We start from the raw sequence: 24,091 nt of genomic DNA, 5'->3' as shown, positions 1-24,091 counted from the left end.
ATTATATTTGATAGCTATTTGGGGTTCAAACCTAGAGTGCTTGACTTGAATAGATTTATTGCGGAACTTTCAGATATAAACTTTTTGCATTCATTTCCATTCCTGCCCCTAGTCATACATTACATTTACCAGTGTAACTTAGGGGGATGGAAAGAGCTGAAAAGCTATAGAAATTGGATATTTTTGTATTGCATAATTTAATTTTTGGGAAAAAATAACTATGATTAATAATTTCAATCATGTTCCATTGAATGAAAAGAACCAGATGAGATCCTTGAAAGAAAGGAAATGAGAAAACTGAATATTTCATATATGATGTTACTAAGATCCCTTTGGCAATTAATAACTTTAAATTATGGAGGTTTATCTTTTTCTATCTTTATGTGAGATTTAACTCACTTTTATATTTCCAAAGTAACCAATAATTTTCTAGGTATATTTTAGGATTTATATCATTTAGTAGCCAGGAACTAGATTATTATAATTACTATATTAAATGCCTCCTAAGACCATTTTGGCTCTTGAAAAAAGGTCGATTCCATTCTTAAATGCATCAGTGAAATTAATATATTGGGTCTTATAGAAGTGTAGATGGGTGACATTTCCTATCTGAGCTCTCCCTGGGGAGAAAAGAACTGGTCTCCAGTTCTGCATTTCCCAGATGCTAATCCAGGTCTACCAAATAAACCAGACCCACGTTAACATTTCTAGAATAACTTATTTTTCTGGTCCTGCTTTTATTCTATTCAGGCATTCATTTTTTATATGCTGGAGATTTATTTCTTTTTACCAAAAGAGAGAAAGAAAGAAGAAAAAAATAAAGAAAATTAAACATACTTGCCTAGAAATCAAAGGACGAAATATAGCCAAAAGTGATTAGAATCTGAATTTACAGAATCAAGAAAAGAAAAATAAATTTTGTTTTGAAGAGAGGAATTGTAAATCAGTGACATAGCCTGCCTCCCAATTTCTTACTCTTTTTTGTTATTCTGCAATAAATAAAAAAAAATTAGAGGTCATATTCCTAGCTTTTATGATAACCTGGATGATCAGTATGAATAGTTCTGAACTAGGTTGGGTGAGTTAAGTGGTGTTGTTATATTATGCATTATGAGTTTAGCATCCTTGTCCCCATGTCATAAAATAAAGACATTAAAATTGACATTGACATAATTCTTGGACAATAGAAACTCTTGGAGTTGGTCTAAGGTAGCCTTTTTCTGTTCCCTCTGTTAGTCTTTTGAAAAGTCAAGTTAGATAAAAAATGAGGAGGATAGTCAAATACATACAATGTATATAGGACTGCAGATATGGAAGAAGAATATTTATGCATAATTTTACATAGCTTTGAACATAATATACATAGATTTATATTTAAGCCACCTGCATTGATGATATGTATGATGATATATATTAATGATATGAGATTGACCTTTCCTTATATGACTGACTGCCTCCTGCTATAATTTTTCCTTGTTTTTTATATTTCTGAATATAGGTACTTCCAAAGATATTTAAAAAAAAAAACCAACTATTCTCACTTTTGGTAGCTTTTTGGAGTAGCTTTGCCAGCTACTTTTGTTTGTAAGGTACCTAAGTAGTTTATGGGACATCAGTGTTCTTATATCCAGCTTAACTCTTTTTGTCTTGTACCCTTGTAGTTTAGAGAAACAGGAAAGAAGTGATTATAAGGATGCTGTGAATAACAAAGCTAAAGAAAGATTCCAATTTCATTCCTGCTTCATTCTTTTTGGGGGTGAATCATGTGGTTTTCTTGTCATGCTGACATCTTTTCATTACCCAAACACATGAACTTAGGTAAAATTTACTAACACATTTCCATAGATACAGACTACAAGGGTAAACCCTTTGAGAGGAACAATATAAATAGCTTTTATAGTTCTGTTAACAAAAAAGCATAGGAAAGGATTTGCCAGAGAGCTAAATCTAGATGACTTGCATCAATATTTGATTAGATACATTAGCTGGTCTAACTCTCAAATGGTCAGAATAAACATGATTATATCTCAAAAACATGGTATTAAAGCATTGTTGGGTGTTTGAGTGTGTGTGTACAAGGGTTTCATTACCTACAGAATAATGAAGTGTTTCTTCCTGACTGAAAAAGACCATCATAGCTTCAGCTGATGTGCTACATCAGAAATAGCTTTAAAATTCCAAGTTTGAATTAGGCTTGGTGTTCAATCTCAGTCTATGAATTATAGATTACAGATAGCAAATGACTATTGAGATTTTTGGTTCAAGAAAAATCAAAGAAGAGCAAAATTAGAAATAATTTAAAATTTGAAATCTGTCTTTAAAAAGTTGATGGATTAGCAATTATACACCACATAATTACAGCGTCTGTAAAGAAGTCGAACTTAACACGAATAGGAAAACAAATAAAAAATCATGCGCCTGGAAGACTCAGAAGCACACATCTGTGACACACACAAAGATGGAAGGATTTCATTTGTCTTGTTCATTTGTATATGCCACTGGGGCATTTAAGGTGTTCATTTTCTTTTTGTATTAAAAGCCAAATTTCCTTCATAGTCAAAGCCTTACTAAACTCTTGATGTAGATTCAATCTTACTTGATTGGTACGTGGTAACATAACAGTGACAATATGAATTAAGTTTTAAGGTTTGGTATTCAACAACTCTCAGTAAGTCAGAATGATGCTCGCTGACTGAGTTCCAGAACATCTGCCTGTTTTATAACAGAAAACTCTTTGGCCTAATTGGTACTTCTTAATAATAAATGATTTATTTATTGTTTAAATCATTAGGAGCTTCTATAATAAAGTACGTATAGGCAAGTCCTAGTATGTGTTTCAAATGTATGATTGTGATATAATGTATGTGTGTCCATGTGTGTACCCGCGTCTAATAGCTCGCCTTAGGAAATAGAACGACCATTTCCATACACGTACACACAAACCCAGAAAGACACGTTGTACTTATAAAAGGTCACGCAAATTCTAAGTTATATCCGTAAATGTTCATTGCTGCTAACCTTCGTTTAATTCTGCATTTAGCATAATTGTCAAGGACCATCACAAGTTTGATGTAGCTCGAGAAAGCATTTAGCAACCGAGTGATTTGTAATGAACTCTGGTACAAGTTTTCTTAGTTAACTTAAGAGCAGCGCGAGGTCTTCATCAGGGAAAGAGTGAATAAAAAGATTTATGTTCAAATCACATGTTTTAAACATTCCTGCTAAGTGCTAGTTTGCTCTTTGGTGTTTAGCCTGAAATTTAAAGCACTGAGGATTAAAAGGATTACAACATAATCTTAAATAATCCTAACTGTCATTTACAGAGAGATAGTTGTAATAACTAAATAAAACCCTGTTACAGGATGGCAGTATTTCAGGCGGTCGCTGTGACACACGGGGTGCTCCGTCCCCTTCTCTTCCGTCATGGATAGAGCTGCATTTACAAAGCTTTTCAGTGGGAAGTTCAACCGAGCAAATGGCTGCAAGGGGATTTAAAACAATAAGTAAATTTTTTTAACCATTAATATCTTCCTGTTTCCAAGTTGAAGGAACTTTTTCACTCAGGTTTCCTTCCTTCAAACAAAAGGCTCTCTCCGAGTTAAATATTTTTGAAAGTCAGGGGAAGGGAATTCATGACGTGTCTATCACATCCATAGATGCTCTATGTCAAAAACATTGACCACCTCCAAGGAGCTATCGCCTTTTAAATAGAAGATGGTCCCAGGCTGTTTAGCATAGCACCTACACGTTCTTCACTCTTGTGTAAGTGAGTTTTTTCTCCTCACAGAGCACAACAAGAAAGAGACTATAGGGCATACTGCTTTGTATTTATTACACCAGAGGACTGGACTCCTTTCAACTCATTCAATGGTTACTGTTAAGACTAGATTGGCATTCTGTTAGCTAAAAAAAAGAATTCACTGTCAAAAGAAATCTTAAGATATTGTCTCCACAATATAGGCTCTGTCCTCCAAGATGATTTCCAGAGTGTCCACTCTATTCCCTTTTGTAAATAGGGGTAAAGGATAAGAAACATCCTGTCTGTTTCCTTGGTCCTTTTCATTACAACCTATATGACAGTAGAGGATTATTTATCTAAGATAATGAAATCATTTATACTCTAAAGGTTTTCTGTTTCTCACAGCAAGACAGTGAGTAGGCCTCAGTGTTCCTGAGTTTCCTTTCAAACAAAACTTAAAATTTTACCCATGAACACGCAGCAGACTCATTTATAGATTATGTGCCTTAAATAAGATAATTCTACTATTAATGAATTATGGCTGATTAGAACTATATCATTTACCTGCTTGAAAGGCAGGGGAAAAAAAAAAGGCAGTTAAATGACTCAACACGATGAAAGTCCATTTTCATTCCCTGGCACCAATTTATAACCTCGACAAAAATCATGACTGAATTTCCTGGATTTGAGATTCCTTTTTTAGTATCTAAATACATTTCAGGGGAACAGGTTCTGTCCCTAAAAGTAAAGTGAATCATTACTTGTATTACTTTTCTGACTTCGGTTGGGGTCTTCTGGCTATAATGTATATTAAACATATTCATGTAGTATTTTCCATGGATATGCTTTACATTTAAACATAATTTGATTGCTCTTCCTGATCTGAGTATGTCTTAGTTTAAAATGTTTAAGTACTCCTTAAGTTTATTAATGTGAAGATAATTTAATAACATCTCAGAAAATGTCATTTTAAGCCAAAAGGAAAACTACTGGTATTTTGCTCTTATCCATTTCCTCCTGTTAAAAGTGGTGGTTTAAAATAAATCTGAGCTTTTACCAATTTTCTCTTTCATTTTTCAATGCTTGTAGTTAGACTAAACGCAAAAGGATGATTCTTCCACATTCATTATATGCATTAGATTTCGAGTAAAGCTGGTTTCACTTTAGAGAATTACTCACAGTATCTTAAAAGGCATGGCGTTAAAAATATACCAGAGTAAGAGCAGCATTAATGTCTAATACAGTTGGGGTTTTTTGTTGTTTTTTGTTGTTGTTGTTGTTTTTGCTTTCTAGCTTGTCCCCAATCATTTTATCTACCTATTAGATATTCATCTATCATTCAGAAGGTGCAGTGGGGAGAGCACGCGAATCTGGGGACACATGTTCCAGTTTGGCTACGTCAGTTGTAACTGTATGTAAAACCCAGGGCAGGATCCCTTCCTCCAACTTTGAGTTTTTCACACCAAGGAAGTAAGAGATAATAGTCCTTCCCTCACCTGTCTCCCATCTGTGTTAACATTAAAATGAGGCAATCCGTATTTGAAGGCAACTCCAAAAGGCTGATTTTAATATAAATGCAACCAGGTATTATTATTCATCTGTTAACCCTGTCATCTCACAAAGCTTTGAGGGAAATTCCAGATGTGGATTTTGGAAGGATCTGGATACGAGACATCGATATGTGTGAGAAACAATTCAGGATTTTTGTTCCTCTTCTCTTCTCTGTACTGCCTTGTGAACTTATCCAGTAGACTAAGATTTAATACCCTGAGTGAAAATATTTTTATTTATTTTGTAACTAAGAATGTGTGTCCTCAAACCTTACAGAAATCATTTTGAATAGTCTATTCTTATATATAAATAGTGTAATTAATGTAATATCTAATCAATATAATTAATTATATTGTCTTAATTAATTAATTATTGTCTTTTCCCAGTAAATACTTTAAGACAGGCATCTTGCCCTGAAAGGCTCTACCATGTTATTGATAGCAACTTGCAAAAGGGGACCTAGGGACAAGTGCAGCAACTCTGCTCAAAAATGAAAGAGAGACAGTGGTACTCTCTTTATTCCCCCACTGAGATATTGGAACAATAGTGATTTTCTTATTGAGAGGAAAGAGATATGATTATTTTTATGGTTTTGCCTCCACTTTTGCCAGTGGGATTGCACAGAAGAATTTTGATGAATGGAGTGATATAATTTTGTAACTGAGGTTTTGATTGAGGAATATTAATGTCAGGGTGTCTAAGATTTACGGCAAAGCAAAGATCCTGGGGGCAGGAAATAAAACTGACTGTAAGAATCCAAGGTGAGACCTAAGGAACATGTAGCCTGACTGATGAAAGGAAAAACAGAAACAGGTTGATGGATGGAGAATATACCCTTCAAGTAAAGAACACGCCTATTTTTTCAGACCAGGTGACTTGGGGACCACTGTCCTTTTGAAGGTTCAATTTTTGAGGACTAAAGTTCTCTGGGAAAAAAAATAGTCTCAAGTATTGAATTAAGATACTGAGAAACTGAGTATACTATTAGAGGAAACAATAACAAGCGTATCTTTCCTGATGATCCCATGAAGCTTAGTAGTCTATGAGGGTATTTACGCATTTGCACAGCTACTTTATTCCACTCCCCACTGAAGGGCCAGATGCAATCTTTGTGTATTCATTTCCTTTTGAACTATTACCAAAGCAGAATGCAACAGGATGACAGTAAAGATTGACAGTAGCCATGTTAGTAAATTTTAGTACCAAATTAGCCAAGGGAACCAAGATTTTAAGATTCCAAAATAAAATAAATCAAGATTTAGAGAAAAGAAAAATGTCACGTTGGTTTCTTATCCTTTAACATTTTAGTGGAAGAATGGATGCATGTGACCTAATGAGCTTAGAACTCTGGTTAGCTCACTTCACATTGTCTCCTGGAATGGCCGGCTCTGTCTGCTCAAAGATAAGAGCTGTGCATTTGGAATAAATTTTGGATTTTAATTTGACACAAGGCTAAATGCAACATGCTGTTCTTCATTTGTTGACATGATGTAAACCGCCTCCTTTCACGGAACATACTCTATTCCTTGAGGACTGGTGTGATGGTCACTGTGCCACTCATGGGCTGACAGTGTAGTTCCTCATGTCCACAGAAGTAGAGTGAGGTTAAATGAGCTATACAAAATCAAGCCTGGAACTTCAGGCCATCCATGCCCACCTGAGCAAAAGCTACCACAGCCAGCTGGGGATTTCATGAGATCCAAGTAGAATCACCAAGTGTAATAGTTCTCCATTTGTGACTTTCATCTTGTAAAGTCCAGAAGATATTACATTGATACTGGCAAGACAACATTCAAGCCACTGGATCCCCTTTTCACGTATGTTTCAAAACACTTATTATATATTTTTAAAGAGAGCAGCCATGTTTATTTCATGCTGAGTATGATTTTTTTTTTTTTAATAGCAAACAGACTTCTTCCAGAAAAAGGAATGATTTAATCCCTAAAGCTGGTACATAATAGATGGGGTCAGTAAATGGTATCACATTTTATAGCTTGTCCATAAGGATGACACAGGGTAAAATAAAATTGAGTGCTTTTGGATAGCCTAGGATCACTGGCAGATAAATAGCCAATGCCATTCAGTTTTTAGAAACATAAGGTAATGAGGCTGGTTCTGAAAGCAAGAGAAAAGAAAAAAATATATATATATATATTCACAGTGTTTATATGCCACAAGCCACTGAGCAGGAGAAAAATCTGGGCAGTGGTGAGCAAAACTCTCAAACCTCAGAGCAATGTTTAAAGGAGTATAAGAAAATAACAAAGCAAGCATCCATAAACAAAGGTTTGAAATGAACACAAGGGGGGAAAAAAACCCACTAAGTTTAAGATGAAAGGAAAATGCCAGCACTCATACAGAATTGGAGAGGCCACTTGTAGAATCTATGCATAGAATCTCTCAATATATGAGTTAAATGTGTTACTAAAAATTTGGTAGAAAATAAATATTCAAAAGCAAAAATATAAAACACTGCAGAAGAGTGAAGGAGTCTTGTTATTTGAAGAAGAGAGGAGGCTGCTCTAAATTTTATCTTAACAAAACAGGATGTTGAGAGATGACCTAAGTGAAACAATGAAATAAAATGCCTGATGTTGAGGAGAAATCAGGAAGGGAGCTGTTTGAACTGCTTTCAGATAACAGATCAGATAATGACCAAGAAAGGAACATTCACATCAAGGGTTTAGATGGATTTCTGTTTTAGAAGAGCGCTATTAGATTCTTGGCTTTAGTCCCACCAATTTGCCTAACATTTTATTTCCAGCACCGGGGAAATTCTACCGGCCTGACTTCCTTGGTGAACATGTGCAAACCAAAGACTTTAGTGGCAAAATTAACGAATTACTGCAATCGGCTCCAAAAGGGAAAGAGGCACTGATATGGGGGGTTGTCTGAGACTCGATAGTTTTTGTGTTTCTTTTTTTAACTTGAATTTAAGCAAAGCTTCATTTTTCAAAATTCAAACACCCATCATCAAGTAGAAGACAAGCTTCTGATATTTGAGATCTGTGGTAGATTTGAAATCAATTCGTAGAAAGGGAGGTTACGAACACACTCTTTTGATGTGTAGGATGTACCAATGAGGGTGGCAGGAAATTATGTGAAACCCTTCTCTTTTGACAGCTACACTGGAACATTTACAACCACAGATGTTATTTGTCCATCAGAAAGGAAAATATTTGTTTCAAGCCACAGGCATTTTCTACCACAATATCAAAATGAAATTCAACAGCACTTTGATGTTTAAAGTGTAAAAAAATAAATATTTTGGGGGACCCAAATACAAGAAAGCAAATAGACCCCACAAAATATAACCAGTGACATGAAAAAAAAAAATGGCTGGCTTCATTATGAACAAATCTGTCCTTTTACTAAAGTAAGGATTGTTCTATTATTAACATAGGAAATCTTAGATGGACGGCACAGAATGCTGCATTATTCATAAAAGCATTGCTGCCATCTGGTGGCTAGTTGGTGTTTCAGCACCGACTTCACTGGTTTGATTTTGGCTGGGGGCTCTGGCGAGGTATTCGAAGGAGGGCTGTCTTTATGTGGTAAAATATAGACGTGAAATCCCCTGGCCCTAAATGTCATTCACCTGATGGCAGTCCTTTCTCTCTGTCACAGAACGAAGGATTCAGGGGAGGCAATGGCTCACTTGTGTATCTTTTGTCCTGAACATAAAAGTATATTGGTATATGGCATATCTAAGGAGTTTACTCTTGGCTGTTATTGACTGATTAATTTTATAGACACTCATGTCTGTTAGCAAATAAATATGTAGTCAAATATTAGGAAGATTTATTGAATCTAAAGATACACTGTATTGCTTAAATAAGAGTATACACGAGATGCTATAAATTCCTTACCAGGATCCCAGCATGAATTTTTTTGTTACCACTCACTGAGTTTGGTTTCGGAAATAACATAATTTACAATGTCGAAAGAGAAAAATGTGTAGGACTTCATAAAACTCCAGATTTCTTCCCAGTCATTCAATTGTTATATTAAAGAAATCTGATTAATTGCTAAAGACTTGAGAGACTTATGCTTTCGTCTTTCTTCAGGGATTTACAAATTAAATGGCAAATATTTTTTAGCTGAAGTGTGTGTTTTACTGGAAACAAAATAGTTAAAATGTAATTTAAGAAATTTCACTGTTTCTCAAGCGTCAGTGAATTAACTCATTCTTAATTAGAAGCAGTAAGTTTACCTTTATATTTTTAGTATATATTTTAAGTTTCTAATAACTGTGGGATGTCTCCTTATACATAGTGAAAATCCTCATCCTTAAAGTGGATATTTATACAGATCACAGGTCTCTGAAGAGTATAGGAGATAATGAGTTAAAATTGCCCCAAGAGGAGAGTTGAAGTTTAATCCCGGATATTCAAGGATGATATCTGATAGTTAATACTCAGTTTCTAGTGGATATTTGCCTATATCACTAATCCCCTTATGATTCAGTAAAAGTCAGATAACAAAGAGCCATTGCACTAAATTTAGAGAATTATAATATTGAATAAATATTATCCTGTGCAAGAAAGCTTGTAAATGCCTATTTTTAAACGTTAGACTGTGGGTTTTATTTTAAGTTTCTCGGTTAAGATTTTCACTGTGAATGCATACTTGGTATTACCCTTGTTACTAGCTTCTTTTGCCACTTAAAATGTTTCCTTCCTCACAACATTTCATTTGACTCATGAAAGAACATTGCTCATCTTTCCTGGGAAGATTGCTCAATTCCTCACCCTTACTCTGTCTCTATTTAGGAAGAGGATATAAGAAAACACCAACAACAATAACACCTGACAAAGAAAGCAAAATCAATAATGATTATGCCTTTGCCCCTTTCATCTATAAGTATAAAATTGCTAGTAAATTGTTCTCCTAATCGACTTGGATACAACCCTATGGTGGTTTCTAATGGCTCCATAATAGAGATAGTAGCTTTGGTCAGGATGCCCCAGGTTGTAGTCATACGTTTATAATGTTTGTTTCAATAACACTTGCTTTTGGGCAGCTTTTACAGCTACTTAACACTAAATTCCCATTTAGTCAGGAGGATCATTCATATACTGTAATGAATGATGTCACCTTAAATCCTTTAGTCTGTAATTGCTAGATGTTACATTTTATAGCAGGGCATTTGATGGTGTATTTGTTTATGCTAGATTTTATGACAGTGGCACCTGTATCTCAGTGGAGGGGTGATCCTTTCCTTTCAGAGGAAGCTAGTTTTGAATTCTCTTTAAGCAAATAGTTTTGCCATATATGCCTTCGGACTAGGCTGGGTTCCCTGCCATAGCAAAGTTTGAGACTAGGAATGGTGTTGCAACTAGTTTATTTAGGAGGTAATCCCAGAAAGCAAGAATTTAGTACTGGCAAGGGTGAAAAGGAGAAAGGAGAAAAGACAATGCAGGGCCTTTATCGAGTTGCTCATAGAGTGTCTGGATGCTTGTCAGAATTTTCCACCCAGGGATTGACAGGACGAAGCATTTGTCCATCAGCTTCTCACCTCTTTGGTTATGGTTGCTTCTGGGATGAGAAGGTCCATAGACTCTGAATATCCATGGCAGAAAGTGCAAGATAAGTAGTGATGCTTGAGGCAAGATACAGTCAACACAAAGGGATTTGAAACCCACACAGAACTGTTTACACCTGCTGCAGCTGGAGTCACAGTAAAGGCGAGAGGATGTAAGGCAGGACACAAGAAGTATTTGATAAAATCCTCCTTGTAATACTCAAATTGACTTGTACCTCTGGTTAAGTCTTATCCATTGCAGAGTCTTTAAGATGGTGGCTGGGCTCCATCTCTACAAGAAAACTAATAAAAGAAGTTTTAGTGGAAAAACTACATTCTTCTACTGCATCAGTGTCTGAGGCCATATTTGATATTCATCATCCACCTTCTCCACCACTCATTCTAGATTTTTCTCAGCATCAGTCAGGCCTATTAGTTGTGTTTGCCTCATGGGGTAAATCAGACCTTCATACCTGACAGCCCTGAATTCTTAATTTTTTGACATTGCCGGGCTCTGTTCACTGCACTTGAGAGTTCACTGCTTTCTCTAGGCCTGGAAGCACCTAGGTGCAAATCGGTGAATCTCCTGAGTTCCTGAATCATTTCTCCTGATCCCATTGTGCAGAAGCTGCCTGACCTCTTCCTTATAATTAGGGCCAATTATCCCTGAGGAGAGTAGCTATTTGGTTTTCCTGCTGGCCAACATCTTTCGTATCCATTGTTACCAAGGAGTGGCTATAGCTTCAAGTTCAGAGATACCATTACTAATCTGTGCTAGCAACAAATCTATTTCCCATCCCAAGAACAAGAATTTTTCATCCAGCCGAAGTTGAAAAACCTAGAAGCGTAGATGCTGCAAATGGGTTACTAACAGGACCAACTCCTACTTCTACCGCTTGGTCCTTAGATCCATGTATTCTGGCTACTGGGGACACTGTGACATGTTTCAGATATTGATCAGTCTATATACTGCACTCGGAATATAGCACCCCAATCAAACAAGGTCTTTTCCCCAAGCTACTATCTTAACTGGAGTAATTCTATTATTTTATTAGGTTGATTACATCTATTAATGTGTTATTTACTAAAACCAGTGGATCCCAGGATCTTGTGTCCAGCTTTGTACTTGCTTCACTTCCTTGGTTTGAAACAATGTTGTGAATGGTCCTCTGTTGCAAAGTTGGGCATTCTTAAAACTATGGAATGGTGGGGCAGGCAGAGGCATCACAGGCAGAGAAGGCAAACCCGTATCCAGGGCTGATGTCGATTCCGGTGAGGATGAATCACTGTTCCCCCAAGGATGGAAAGGGACTGTTACAGTCAATTTGCCATTAGGTGCACCTGGCTGGTCTCCTTGAACGGCTCAGTGCCTGCGTCTGTTGCTAGAAGCCTGAGCAGTCAGCAGTGGTAGGAGTTACATCAGCACTGGTGAAAGGGAAGCATTCTGTTTGGATGTGTGCATAGTCTCCATCCCCGCCACCATGGCCACTCCATTCATGAGCCCATTTTGCAAGTTCTGAGTGGTTAAAGACAGAGGTTGGAGGAAACTTTGACTGATTAAATCATCTGGTACACTGGCTTACTCTGGTAGACATTACGACATTAAGATGAAATACAAAGATCTGCATGGTCTGTGCTCACTCCCATGAGTCTACTGACATTTGCCAAACTTCATTGTCTCTAGTCTTCCAGACCATCTGGTTCTAGGCCTCTGACTGACCAGCAAAAGCATTCTCCACTTTCTAGAAATCAGTCTATATCCTTACCTCAGGCTACCCTACTCCCTATAACTCAAGTTTCTGCTTCTATCCCTTCCTGAGGATTTCTCTTCACCATTGTCCTAGAGGGTGACCCCAGGGTGGGCCCTTGGTGCCCCTACAGTCCATTTTTTGGTGCTCACCAGCATATTTGAGCCATCCATGAATCAGGCTTCAGCTTTTCATCTTTCACCAGCTGGCTTTGAAGAACCCCCCATGAAGCCATAGGTGGAATCTCAGGGAGAGGCCCTGGTAAAACAGTGATAGATAAAATAGAAGTTTCAGCCATATGTGCAGGTGACTTACTTAGGCACTCTGGACCCACTTGGACCAAATTCTGAATACTGCATTTCCATCCATGGGTTGCTTCCCAAAATTACATTTCTGTGGATTTGGCATTCCTCATCTCATCATGGGAAGCTGAAGTTATGTAGTCACTTGATGTACTATGATAAGGAACTCAGTCTCTATTCTGACCCAATAATAGGCCAGGAGGTACTTAACAATGGTGATGATTTATTTACTATAGGAGGTAAAGCCTTCAGAACCCAGGAACGTTTGCTGGGAAGCTTGCATTGGACCCTGCGACAAACTCCATAGCAACATGACACTCTAATTCCTCATTGAATTTTCTGTCATAAGGACCTGAGTCAAGAAGTTTGCACCATAGCCTGGACTTGCCACAGGCACTGATAAGTTATGGATAACCACCCTGGTGTACGAAAGGCATCCAGAAATAGGCCTATTGCCCAAAGTACTGACTTACCTGGTAATGTAGGTCCAGGACTTCTGGTTGCATTACTATATGAGAATATTCAAGTGTAACCCAGATTCCTGACTCTAAGCAAATCAATACTTGTTTTAAGCCATTAAATTTTGGCCTACTTTGTTACAGAGCAATAGCTGATTGATACAAGTAATATGTCTACAAATAAAATTCAATAGCTTGATTTTCACGATAAATGATGACAGATTTGAAAGCCAGTTTCAACCTGCATAAAAGGCTTTTTAAAAGGTTATGGAACCACAGTTCATGGTGTCAGTGTCTAATTATTAATGACCAAGCACTGGCTCCTTACAAGGTGGTAGAGCAAATGTAGGTGTGGCATTTCATCTGGTCATGTGTCTTTTCTATCACACAGTTTGTTTATAGAAATAGATGCCTAACAAAGTTAAGTTCCAGGAAAGATGCCAGGTTACACAGAACCATACCAGAGTCCTAGAATCACTTTGGGCTTTCACCCAAAGTTTTTGCAACATTAGGTGGAGGCAACATAATTTGGCTTCAAAAGTTACAAGGGGAAAAAATGACAGCAAATGCTCATGGAACAGCATGTTCAGAGTCTTCAAGATAGTATCTTTCTTGGCTTCTTAAAAATCAGAGGGTTTTTATGTCTATACTAGTTTTTAAAATAGTCTGGACCAACAGGATCCAGGGTTGTCACAGGTCATTGCTAGGCCAGCAACCATAGAGGTTCTAACCTAAAAATTAAGCTGTAAGACCTAAGAGCAGATAGAGCTACAGTGGGGAAATCTAAATATAACCAAAAAGTTTTGGCACTTCAAGACTTTCTGGGAGAAAGAAAAGAAATTTGATTTCTGTGCTGCTGATGGAAAAGCTCGCAAATGACCTAAGAAAATGATCCTTGTCATATTTTCATTGCAAATGATAATTTTTTATTTGTTCCTAAAAGTTGAAAATGACCCTCCATGTTAAAAACCATTAGTGAAGAAAAACATAAAGACCACATTGCTTTGGCTTTTGGAATTAAAGATTCTAGAAATTTCTTTAATCTTGAAAGATGTCCACATCGAAAGTGCCGTTATTATTCCTGAGAATTTTCAGAAGATATTTATTTGTGTAAGGCAAATATACAATTCCCATAACTGCCTTCATCAATATGTTTTTACTTTCTTTATTTCTTCCCAAAACGTGTTTATTTCAAATATGTTTACTTCCAAAAATGTTTAATTTATTGATTTCTCTCTGGAGTTTTTTTCTAACATAATTAAAACCAAAGACAAGCATAGTATATTCATATTAAAGCTATATGGATACGATGACTATTCTGTCTTGGATTAAAATTTTATTTGAATTATTTAATTAAATTAAATTTAAAAATTTTAATAAGGTTTATTATTTCTAAATCTGTGTTAGGTTAAATTCAGGAACAGAAACTGATGAAAATCAGGAGATAAAATTATTCAGTTACATCAAAGCCTAGGTTTTAAATGATACTTTTATCATAGTTATTTTAGAAGTTGTGCATTCAGTTATTACTTTTTCACAGTATTGAGTAGAACTCCAGAATCTTGGAAAAAGTCAGTTTTCAAAAATGTCTAATTTATGTTTAAGAAATTAAATAACACTCAACTATTTCCCATTTATTCCTATTATGTCCCTTGTTTCACAGTTTATTTTATTTTATTTTATTTTATTCACAGTTTATTTTAAATCAATTTTCCCACCCCATATAAAATGCCATTTTGATAACACATGTTACTTTATCTTCTAAAGCCAAGCAAAATTATTTTTTTCCGGTGTAATACAAATCAAATCATGAAAATGTCTTTGGAGAAAGTAGCTGAGATATTTTCAAATGCAAGATCTAAGAAAGGAACTAATACTTGGATTATGTACTTACTTGCTATGGTGAATCCTACTAACTTTTCTGGAACACAGAACAGGGCATACTGAAAGTGGTCAGTGGTTGCCATTATAAAGAATTAGATGGCTTTTGCAAAAGACACTATTTGGAAATGTTATACATCTATGATTGCTAATTCGTGTTTATTACTTTGTTCACTTAGCATATGAATTTGTTAAATTTACTTATTAAAGGGGAAATATTTCTGAGAGTGTAATAATTTTCTAGTTCAATGAATCCAAACTGAATCAGAGGCAGGGAGACATTGGAGGGACCATCTGTATTATTTTACATAGGGTTTCCACTGTATGGACAAAATCCTTATACTTCATTTTTTTCATAAACTTTGCTCAATATTCACTCATATTTCCAAACAAATAAAAGAGATATAATAATTTAATGAAGAGGGCGCCTGGGTGGCTCAGTTGGTTGGGCGACTGCCTTCGGCTCAGGTCATGATCCTGGAGTCCCGGGATCGAGTCCCGCATCGGGCTCCCCCTGCTCGGCGGGGAGTCTGCTTCTCCCTCTGACCCTCCTCCCTCTCATGCTCTCTGTCTCTCATTCTCTCTGTCTCAAATAAATAAATAAAATCTTTAAAAAAAAATAATAATTTAATGAAGAAAATTTTAACAGAATGATACAAAGGACCAAATATCATCAGAGTTTTGATTTATCAAAATTAAACTGATGTTTCTTTTATTAGCCAAGATAGGGTAATTTACTCTTTAGGAACAAACTTCTGTTGTTCGGGTCTACACTGTCTTCACTCCGAGTTCTATGTTGATGGAATAGCCTCTCTCTGAAATAGATGGCAGACTACATGCTGGCCTTTAAATCTCCTGCCTAACATATGTCCGGTCTGTCTTCATTTCTTGGGACTAAGGTAGTCAAGAGTCAATAAAGCACAGATGCAGAACCCTCCCATATGCAGGGCCTCTGCAGGGAGAGGTGTGGTATGCACGGTTAACTAGTAATAGACCCTACCACAATCCCTGCACAACTAAATACTCAAATCACCTGATACAACCCACTCAATCTAAATAAATGGTTGTTTTTGTTATTTAAACGGAATAAAATTTCATCAAGCCATTCCAGAGATAAAAGCACATTTACCATAATTTATTGTGTACTTGTAATTGATGGTAACATAATGACTCATTTAAAAGAACCATTCAGCTCCTTTAATAAACACTGTTGAGTATGAAACTAGAGTTCAAGTTATTAAAAAACATATGTCAAACTGCATACCAATTCATATCTGTTTTAAAATTAGTTCAGAAGTGTTGAGAACTTAGAAAATTTCCATCAATAATTATTTAAGCCCAAGTCAGATGCATGACTTATGAGAACTAAAGGTCAAAGTTCAGGGTGAAATGCTTTCTGAGGATGACAAAACCGAAGTAAGGGTTGGAAAATGTTTGCATTTAGTAACTGACTGGTAATAGGTGTATTCCTTTTTACAATAGTGAATTAATATGTTTTACATCATCAAATAAGTGTGTGTTCTTGTCATAGAAATTTCTATACCATCTTTTAAGGTATAAAGTGTATACATGTTGTGTCCATATTGTTATACTGTCAGGAAGTGATCTGCTGAGAAAATATACTGTAGAGCGCTTTTGTTGAAAAACCAATTATTTTCTGGAATACACATATTTAGCATGGGAAATTATGATTGTTTTCCTATTCAGTTGTATGAGTGATACCCTTTTGGGGTCTATACTAAAGAGATAATATTAGATAGGATGGAAGAAGAAATGAGGGCTGTTAGTATAAATTGTTCAATAGCAAAAAGAACACGTTTTCTTTGGGAAAAAAGCCATCTATATTTTTAGCATGAGGCATAAACCTCATTTTAATGTTCTAGATTTGTTACAACAAGTAAAAACTACTTTAATTTTAGCAAAAGTACCAACTAATGTCAGTGAAAAATGATTGCAATTCAACTCTATGTATGTAGCCATCAAGGCAAAGTAATTTTACAGAGTGTAGGGTTTTTTTTTCTTTGAAAGCATCAGTTTTAAGTCCTATTTTTCTAATGTAGAGCATATTGGTATAAAACAAACAAACAAAAAGGCCCTCAAACAAAAGTCCCAGTAAACCAAGTTGCAATTAGCTGCCACTCCTGGGAAATATTCTAGTATATGTTGCTGGCACTTGAAAAATCTACACCTTCTGAGGAAAGGCAGGACAATTCTGTCAAACAATTAAACTGATTGGAATTCCCAAGAATGTGAAAAAACAAAATGAGTCCTATGTTAGCAAAGAATGGCAAATAGTTGTGTATACGGCTGTGAATTGGAACAGAAGGAGTAAAAGATTTTTTGCATCTTGTACAAACCAGTATTTTTTTTTTCTTTCAAACAAATGTAATGCCAGTCAGGTAAAAACTCTCAGTGTGGGTGTGTGGGGGTGTGTGTGTGTATCTATATTATGTATATTATGTGTATATATGTATATTATGTGTGTGTATATATATATATATAATATATCTCACAATCTAGATTCAAAAATGTGATTAAATGACCTATAAAATAGCAATAGAATGGCACACTTGGTTTTCATATTTTCAGATGAGCAAGATGGTTGTTAAATCTATGCGAATGTACATTTGACAGCCAAGTTGGTTAAGGTAAAATATGTATATGTTATCATCAAGTAATGTAGAAGATACCAAGAAGAGAACAAATATTTAGCTTAAGAGTGAAGTAGAAAAAAATTGGCATTTAAAGACTAAATTAAGACCAACTCCGATATTTATTAAAAGAAAATTCTCCGGTGGGGTGAAAAGGAAAGACCCTGCTGCATGCTGCCTTTCCTAAGCAAATACATTTCAAAGAATTGTTAAAAAAATTTCAGAACATTGGGGCGCCTGGGTGGCTCAGTCGTTAAGCGTCTGCCTTCGGCTCAGGTCATGATCCCAGGGTCCTGGGATCGAGCCCCGCATCGGGCTCCCAGCTCAGCGGGAAGCCTGCTTCTCCCTCTCCTACTCCCCCTGCTTGTGTTCCCTCTCTCGCTGTGTCTCTCTCTGTCAAATAAATAAATAAAATCTTTAAAAAAAAAAAAATTTCAGAACATCTTAGATTCTCCAGGAAATGAAACAAGCTTTCTTATTTAGGAAGCTATGTGTTTGGTAGACTCCTTTAAGCAAGAGAAAGTACTATGTTGGACATGTTTCCTATGCCAAATATTCCTACGCTAACATTTTCAAGTATGTGTTCATTATGTTCACATGTTCTAATTTATATGGAATTATTATTATATTATTATTTCTAATTTATATAGAAATTATAGGAGGTGATGGAGGAGTTTATGATGTTGATTGTGATATAATTGTTCTACAATTGTATACTGATCTCCGAGGTGATGGAGAAATTTATGACGTTGATTGTGATAATGATAATGGTTTTGCAGTTGTATACTGATCTCCGAACACATGAAGTTGTGCACAGGAGATACCTACAGCGTTTGTCTGTCAAAAAGAAAAGAATGAACAAGTCATGACTACTTTGAAAGGATCGGTACTTAGTAGATGTGTAACATCCCATGCAGTTAATAAACACAGTATTATTATTTTTAAAAAAGACATTATAAACTCCTTAAAGTACTGCTTCTCAAACTTTTCCATTAATAAATCCCTAAAGAGAGAATAAAAAGCTCTGAAAGGGGTGCCTGGGTGGCTCGGTCGTTAAGCGCCTGCCTTAAGCTCAGGTCATGGTCCCGGGGTCCTGGGATCGAGTCCCACATCAGGCTCCCTGCTCGGCGGGAAGCCTGCTTCTCCCTCTCCCACTCCCCCTGCTTGTGTTCCCTCTCTCGCTGTCCCTCTCTCTCTCGTCAAATAAATAAATAAAATCTTTAAAAAAAAAAGCGGGGGGCGCCTGGGTGGCTCAGATGGTTGGGCATCTGCCTTTGGCTCAGGTCATGATCCCGGGGTCCTGGGATCGAGTCCCGCATCGGGCTTCCTGCTCAGCGGGGGGTCTGCTTCTCCCTCTCCCACTCCCCCTGCTTGTGTTCCCTCTCTCTGTCAAATAAATAAATAAAATCTTTAAAAAAAAAAAAGCTCTGAAAGTCAGAGACAGCAGAGATAAAGATATAGATTTACGGATCTTCAGGATTTCAATAGTATTAAGCACAGGAGGCTGAACTTTTTTTTTCCTTTTTTGCCATCAAAACTGTCATTGTCATCACATATGAAAGAAGTGAGTCTCACCCAAGTCATGATCCTTACAGTCAACATGCTCATCCAGTTCTTAAATTTCACAATCTCCACGATTTTGTTCTAATTTTTGTGTTTTCTTTCACTGCTGATGGTTGAGAACCTTGAGCTTTGAATTAATATCTGCTCCTTCCTTATTAATAAGGTAAAATATGAATTCCCATTCACCCAATCAGATTTTGACAATTTTTCTATGAAGATAAATAACAATATAATCCAGGAATCAAAAACTCTGATTTGATTACATATACTCCTTCCAGTTGAAAAAAGCATCCCAAGTCATTTTCTATACATTATGAATTTGGTTAAAAGATTTTTTTAAAGTCAAGCAATTTAGAAAATAGTTATCATTTTTACCACTTCACTGAGCACACTGAGAAGATCAAAAGGAAAATATTCCAAGCCAAATTATTCTCAGTGAGTGACACAGTGGTTGGGAGTATATTCAGAATACAGGCTGGCGGTCCCGCAGACCCAACTGTTCTATTGATAAGTGTATCAAAATCCCATTATATGCAAATATCAATAACTTAAAAAAATTTTCCACAATGAGGTGCAAATACTTTGTTAATAATTTACAAGCACTCTTCTAAGGAAATGTTAATCTTTGTCTGTTACGTATCCTTTACCAACTACAATACTTCATTTGATTTTTACTTTGCTCAAGATGTTACTACTCAGATTTCAACCTGGTGTAGACATTTCTGTTTTGTTTTGGATATGATTTCCTTTGCATTTATGCTTTAAAGTAAAATCATTACCTACCCTGAGGTCAGTTACTTTTCATCTGTATTGCCTATTTTTGAAAGGATTCAATATTTTTAGACATTTAGCTAGTTGATCCATTCATTCATAATTTATTCTGGTGTGGAGTGTGGAGTGACCCATCTAGTCAAACATGCAATAATGTCTTTTCGTGACTAATGCATCATTCTCTATGGTTTTATGATGCTTATCTTTTATCATATATTATCTTCTTTTATTAATAAGTGTATTTCAGATACCAATTCAATTTCTTTGACATTGCACCCAATATTACTGTGTTCACTATTGTAACCACATAATTTATTATAGTTACTGGGGGAAGATCAAATCTCTTCATTAGATTTACTTTTTCAAAATTATCTTACTATTGCTCTATTGTTTCAGGTTGTTAGTACAGTAGGAAAACAGTCTGATTTTGTTCTTTGTAAGTAACCCGTTTTACCGCCCTGTTTTTATTTTTATTCTAGAAATTAGAAAAAAATCTTATTGATTTTTCCACTACTCTGCTAGTCAGAGTCAAAATACTTTAACGCACATTCAAAAGAGTTTGAGCTCAAAATTACTTTTTATTAATTTCATGTGACTGATGATCCCGTCAAGTTGTCTTTTTTCATCTTCAGTACATCTACCTTTCTGTGAAATTGCCCCTTCCTTTCTATTTTTCATATGTATCACTTTTATGTCAAAATTTCTCTCTTTGTCTCATTTCTCTGTATTACACGTTGCAGAATGTTTCTCTCTGTTGTTGATTCAACTTTGTGCATGTAAGTTCTGATCTTTTCTGCCTCTAATAAAGATTTTAATTCTGGAGTCTTTTTTTTTTTTTTTAAAGATTTTATTTATTTATTCATGAGAGATAGAGAGAGAGGCAGAGGGAGAAGCAGGTCAGGACCCTGGGATCATGACCTGAGCTGAAGGCAGACGCTTAACCGACTGAGCCACCCAGGCGTCCCTTAATTCTGGAGTCTTGCTCAGAGTCTCACTGCCTTGTTTCTTACTGCTGGCAGTCATTTGCACATCTCACTCTGTATAAGCAGCCCTTAAAGCATTTACCTTCCATTTCTGGCCATATAAATTCCACTTTTTTTCTTCCTGAGAAGGTAACACAGGTACATACCTACGGGTTAAAGTCTCAGAATATTTTTTTCCACAGATATATTTCCCTGTATTCTTTAAGCATTCTTCCCTTCTTCCAACTTGCAGACTCTCTTTATAGGACTCAGGCTTTTATATCTTATAGTTTTTTTTTTTTATACCTTCAGTCCCACTTGAGTGCTGACAAACTCACTCTCTCCCACCTCTAAGTTGAGGGAAAATCAATGTCGGTTATCCTTGTCTATGTTCTGCTAATTATAAGGAGATGGATTTATTTGTGAGAATTTCAGAAATAGTTTTTGGTTCTTTTTTTCCCTGAATGGAGGCATGAATCTATGATTGCCTAAAAGAATAAACCATTTCGTGGCTTCTTTTTAATCTGCAGTCATTGTTGATTTTGCTCATCAAGTAAAATCCTGTGCTAGATCTTTTGCCTCCCTCGAAACTGATGGTGGCAGGAAGGAAGCGATGGGGTGGGAGAAGGATGTGAATAGTCCTCGTGGCCCCAGGAAACAGCTCCCTTTAGGAGACACAAGTCTGACGATCACAAGACTTTGCAAGGAGCAGTGTAGGCCAAACCATATTAGGGAAGAAGAGTCAGCTGGGGTTTTCTTAATATCCACCCTTTTTCTTTGTGTATTATTCTGCTTAAAAGATGTAGCAATACATTCACTGCTAATCTCAATACAGATGAACTGTAAAGTATTTAAAGAAAATTATTACCAATCTCTGAGAGATCACCGATTGATATCCTCAATTTCCAGTGCTACTAAGACTTATCTCTTCTGTGTTTTCAGGAGTGTTTCGGTAGAAAAGTATTAATTGAGTACATATTTAGCTACCTGATCAGTGCTGATTCTTGCTTTTAATAGGCTACTTTTTAAAAAATTTACACTTAGCCCTATCTAATGGAATTTCTTTTTGTTTTGGGCATTGTGATTTTAAAGTTTGACAATGGAAAGATAATGTCAATTGTTTTTATTTCATGTGTTCAACTAATTGTCTAGATTTTGAGCTGTGTATCAATTCATTGTTCTTGTGTGTGTCAATGAATTTTTTAACTTAAAGATTTGGTTAAAGAAATTATTTATTCTGTTTTGTCTACACGATCACTATATTTGTAGAGCCGGTGTTATTTTTAAATATTTCCACTTAAAAAATTGTTACATTGATATTTTTGTCTTTAAGTTATTGACTTCCAGAAATGAAAGTAATTAGGTTGGGATACTTTTGTTCAGTAAAACAAATGATAAAATGAAGAGATGAAAATAAAGCAACAAATTCTAAATAGAATCTAATATGTATTTCTGGAAAATTTGATGGTGGTATTTGGTAGTAATTGCTAATAACTGCTTTATTTTACAGTATAAGAGTTTTGCCATAACTCTGATTCTTAATAATAAATTTGGAAAAGAGCCACTTATTAATTAGATGAGATATATTACAAATAAAAAAATCATGATGCCTATCCTAAAGCAGCAAATTATATGACATTTTTTAAAAGATTAGATATTTCAAAATGAAGGTTAATATTTTATTTGTATAATTTTTAGTTTTATAAATTTTCTCTTCTCATCTTAGTTATTCTTAAAATTACTTTTTAATTAATTTTAAATGCTAGTCACTTCCAAATATTCCATTTCCATATTTTATTCCTATAGAATTTTATCCACTTAATAATTTCCTCTCTATTTTTTGCTAATTTATTTCCTGCTAATTCCAAAGAACCTAGGACAAAGTCTGGCTCATTGTAGGAGTTTAAAGGTTTTCAATGAATAAATATATATTTTACTTTTTTTTGGAATTTTAACAACTCTTAGATTACATTTTTAGTGAGGATGAACCTTTAATATAAATGATCTTTCCAGAAAAGTAGTTTTTCAACATAGTCACTATACATTTTTTCATGGTCATTGTTTAACTTTTAATCTCAGATTTTATGTAAAATGTTCTGTGCATCTTTTGTTATCTATGTCTGTTAGAGGAATACTTTACTTCGTTAAGTACTCTGCTGTTTAAAAATAGATAAATTCTGTACCATATAACTTTGCAGCCTTGATGAAAAGTGGCAAATGCATCTCTCTACTCCTTGTTATCTGTAACTAAGTGAGTTATCTAAGCCCTGGCTGGCTTCAAAGTCCAGAATTTTAGCCATACAAAGCTGTCTTTAATAACTAGTTTGTTTTCATAGAGGAAAAAAAAAATCCAAAGTACTACATTAATTTTCATTGTTGCATTAGAACTAGTTTTCTCTGGTCTTCTCATCTGTCCTTCATTAAGTCACATTCTGTGGTATAATGTTGCAAGTTTGGAAATGCAGAAACAGTTCAAGAAATTGATTCTATTTGTTCTTTCTGTTCAATAGACCTTTGATCTGAAATGTTCAATGGTGCCTGGCTGTTCCAGCAAGCCACTTTCAAACCATTGTTCGCATTGTAATAGCCTTGTTATCAGGTTGTATGAATTAATTCCATCACATTAGGAGGAGGAAGTTACCCTCGCACGGCACAATCTAATAACCGTCTCGTGTTACTGGCCAATTGATTGGGTAACAAGACGACATATCACATTTATAATTCAGTTGTTTTGCAAGGTGGTCTTAATTTCAGAATTTCATAATGGCAATAATAAATGTTGATTTCCCCAGGACACCTTGCCTAACCGGCTTTGGGAACGTAACAATGTATAGCTGAGAAATGTCACAATGAAGCAGGCCACCACTCTTGGTAATTCCTGACAAGAAGAAAACCCTGAAGAAACTCTTTTGCACAATGAAAGAACCACCCACAAACAAAA

General features: G+C 35.6%; 1 protein-coding gene across 1 annotated transcript in view; it reads left to right on the top strand.

Moving 5' to 3' along the window:
• The window catches only part of ARHGAP15 (Rho GTPase activating protein 15), a 588,861-nt gene that overhangs the window by 123,188 nt on the left and 441,582 nt on the right, over positions 1–24,091 (top strand). The gene's annotated exons all lie outside the window — the stretch shown is intronic.

The sequence above is a fragment of the Leptonychotes weddellii genome, chromosome 3 (genome assembly GCF_054177405.1).
Source record: "Leptonychotes weddellii isolate Sample4059 chromosome 3, ASM5417740v2, whole genome shotgun sequence".
Lineage (NCBI taxonomy): Eukaryota > Metazoa > Chordata > Mammalia > Carnivora > Phocidae > Leptonychotes > Leptonychotes weddellii.
This window is presented reverse-complemented; position numbering and strand designations above follow the sequence as displayed.